We start from the raw sequence: 3,559 nt of genomic DNA, 5'->3' as shown, positions 1-3,559 counted from the left end.
AAGGAAAATCAGGAAGACAGGCCGGATGGAAACAATGGGAGAGGAAGGAGTGACATAATATGCAAGGAAATGGATATGATGGAAGAAAGAGGAAGGAGAGTAGAGGAAAGTAGAAAGATACAAAGAATGGAAGAAAGGAAAGAGATAATAGCGAAGGAAAGATGAATGAGGATAAAAGGAGATGAGAGAAGTAAAAAATTGAAGAGAGAGGAAAAAAGAGAGAGGCGGAAGCGAAGGGAAGATAGACAGGAAGGAAGAAAGATGAGGAGGGAAGAGTAAGAGGGAGATGAAGAAAGGTGAGGAGAAAAGGAGGAAAAATGGTGATATGATGAGGATTCCAATCTCTGAGACAACTTACGTAAGATATTTATACAGTCTCTCTCTCTCTCTCTCTCTCTCTCTCTCTCTCTCTCTCTCTCTCTCTCTCTCTCTCTCTCTCTCTCTCTCTCTCTCTCTCTCTCTCTCTCTCTCTCTCTCACCTTGTTGTAGAAGGAGTAGAAGGTGGGACGCTTGGTGGAGTACAGCACAACATACTGGATAGGCAGCGAGGTGAGGTAGATGCAGTAGGAGAGGCGACTAAAGGGCTGCCAGATGGGGTGCTCAAGAATATACGCCACGGGTCCTGATGTAAGAGGGGATAGGGGGGATTAGTTGGATTAAGAACAAGGAAACACAAAGGAACACGAAGAAGGACCCAGTAGGAGTATGTACGTAAATATGTTGGCCTTTACGAGATTGTCTGTGAGAAGCTGCACTGCCTTATCTAAAAGTATGAAATGTAAGATTGTGAAGGTGAATGAACGTAAAGGACGATTGCTAGGAGGAGGAGGAGTACTGCAGTAGTAACAGGAGGGGAAATAGGAGGAGGAGGACAGCGAGTAGGAGGGATGAAATGACGAGGAGGAGGAGGAGGAGGAGGAAGAAAAATGGATTTGAAAAAGATTAACTGGTACCTGGATGAATAACAGTGTTAATGAGGAAGTAATAAATGAAGAAGAAAAGAATAAATGAAGGAAGGGAGAAAGGTAAAAGAAAAAGACAGAGATAGAGAGAAGGAAAAAGAACAGGTACTAGGAAACACATTCTATATAGAGTACAATTTTTTTTTACCTACTCTTAAAAGTAAACTATGCGTGTGAGAACAAAGTCACGATATGAAGAGTAAATACATCATAATTCTTGTCCTTTACGAAGCTGTAAGTGATACGCAGCACTGTTTTAACTAAAACGTGAAAGAAAATTGATACCTGGACACAAACTGGCTTATGATGAGTGTAAAGTACGTGTTTGGTAATAAAGTAGAAAGCAACAAGGCTCCTCCCTACCCACCTGGACAGTAATAAAAGTGAAGATGTGAAGGTGAAGATGTGAAGGTGAAAGAAAGAGAAAGTGAGAGGAAGAGTTAAAATAAGCGATAAAGATAAGAACTGGTACGAAAAGAGTGAGTGAAAAGTGACATTGTTGAGGAGTGATAAAGAGTGATAGCGATTAGATAAGGGTGAGAGGCGAGGGAGGGATCATAAGTGAAAGTTAGAAGTGAGAACAGGGCACAGAAATGAGAGAGGCAAAGGTTAGGAGTAACAAAGAGGAAAGTGAAGAAGAGTTAAGATAAAAATAAAGTTAAGAGGAGAAAGTAAACATAGATAGCAAAGCGAAAGAAAGAACTAGAGTGAGTAACCAAGTGAAGCAAGATAAAATGACTGAGAGAAAGTGAGCGTGGGAAAAAAAAATGATAAGAGGAAGCGAGTGATGAAAAAGTATAGTGGGCGTAGCGGAGAGAGATTGTGCAACTAGTAGGAGGTGAAAATAAGAACTGGTTAGCTGAAGGCAAGTGAAGGACAAAGGAGAGGAAGAGGGAGGGGGTGGGGCAGAGGGAGGGAGAGGGAGGGAGAGGGTGAGAGAGAGGACTGTATGAGGCGGACAATCTCTCTTTAAAGGCGACGTTGCGGTGTGTGTGTGTGTGTGTGTGTGTGTGTGTGTGTGTGTGTGTGTGTGTGTCTATCTGTCTGTCTGTCTGTCTGTCTGTCTGCGTCGCATAAGGTAACCTTGGAAATGCAATTTATTCCCGTTAAATTTTCATTTCATTTCCAACACAGGTGGAATGGAAAAGCAAAAATCATAACAAACATTTTCCTTGCCTGCTTTACTTTCTACATTAATTAAATTTTGTGTGTACGTGGAGGTGAGGAAGAAGAGAAAGAGGAGAAAAGGAAAAAAGAAAGAAGATAAAAGAGCATAGGAGAAAAAGGGGATAAGAACCTTAGTCACTTTTTCCCTCATCAAATAATTCATTAGTAAAAGTTAAAAGCCATCATGTATAGTAATTAGAGGGAGGGGATAGAGGTCAGCCAGCTGAGCCAGAACTGGTGGGCGCTGAGGGGCAGCTGCAGTAATGAGCTTGTCACGAGGGGAAAAATATCGCCCATACTTTTTACTTCGATTTCGGCTTGAAGTTTGGAAGAGGTGGGAGGGGACGAGGAGAGGGTGATGAGGAGTAAGAGAGGGAGAGGAAGAGGAAATGGAAGGGGGAAGTTAATGGCTATGTTAGAGAGCTGGAAGTGTGGAGAGAAAGAGAGAGAGAGAGAGAGAGAGAGAGAGTGAGTGTGTGTGTGTGTGTGTGTACAGAGGTGTGTATATGAAAAGACTTGCGAGAAAGGATGTGAATGACAGGAAAGGAAGAAAATCATGGAGAGAGAGAGAGCTGTGATAAATGTGTGAACACTTCAAAATCACTATGTATGAAAGGAAAAGAAAGGAAAGAGGAAAAGGTTTACCCACTAAGTGACAGTCGAAGACGGTAACCACTCACTTGGTGAGTAGATAAAATTCTCGGGCCTGTCCGGGATTCGAACCCGGGACCTCCTGCACCCAAAGCAGGAATCATACCCCTAGACCAACAGGCCGCTGGGGAAGAAGAGTGATGAATGGAAGTGGAACTGACCTCCATACCCCCAAGTGCATGCAACGATCACCCAGGACACTGCAGCGCCCCACGCCGCCCTGTGCACGCCGCCGTACAGCACAGCTTCCGCCGTGCTCATATGGGGCACCTCGGAAGGCATCCCTACGTAGTTGTAGGGCGCGATGCCAAACAGCACTGCCAGCAATACGCCCACTGCCACTCCCCATCCGAGAAACCGCTGCCACTGCAATAAAAACAAGGAAGTGTAGACAGATTTTTTAAATTTGTGTATGTTTGTGCTAGAATCTCCAAACCGAAATCAGTCCATAGAAAACGATGCGTCAAGGATGACTTAATTATATATATACATATATATTGTGTATTTTGTTTTATCTTGTTTTTAAGATTTCTCTCCTGTTTTCGAATTTCAGGGTGTTTTAAATGCAATGAAAACGATTTCTTAAAACTTTTTTATACGTTACTGTACATATTCAAATGATAATTCGTGTGTTTTTGAGGATTTTTAGTGTTTCAGTTTGAAAGATGACAGTTTATGGTGTCCTGTCTATTTTTACGGAGTTCTTTGCTGGTGTTGTGTTTTAGGGATAACTTGGGAATTTTATGGCTTTTATGTACCAGTTTTATAAGGTCATTCAG

At 42.5% G+C, this 3,559-nt stretch overlaps 1 non-coding gene across 1 annotated transcript; it reads right to left on the bottom strand.

Annotated features, from left to right (window-relative positions):
- Positions 1–2,831: 2,831 nt before the first annotated feature.
- On the bottom strand, positions 2,832–2,903 carry Trnap-ugg (transfer RNA proline (anticodon UGG)). Its single transcript has one exon. It is a non-coding gene; the product is annotated as a tRNA-Pro (tRNA).
- Between the last annotated feature and the right edge of the window lie 656 nt (positions 2,904–3,559).

This window comes from Scylla paramamosain, chromosome 11 (assembly GCF_035594125.1).
Source record: "Scylla paramamosain isolate STU-SP2022 chromosome 11, ASM3559412v1, whole genome shotgun sequence".
Lineage (NCBI taxonomy): Eukaryota > Metazoa > Arthropoda > Malacostraca > Decapoda > Portunidae > Scylla > Scylla paramamosain.
This window is presented reverse-complemented; position numbering and strand designations above follow the sequence as displayed.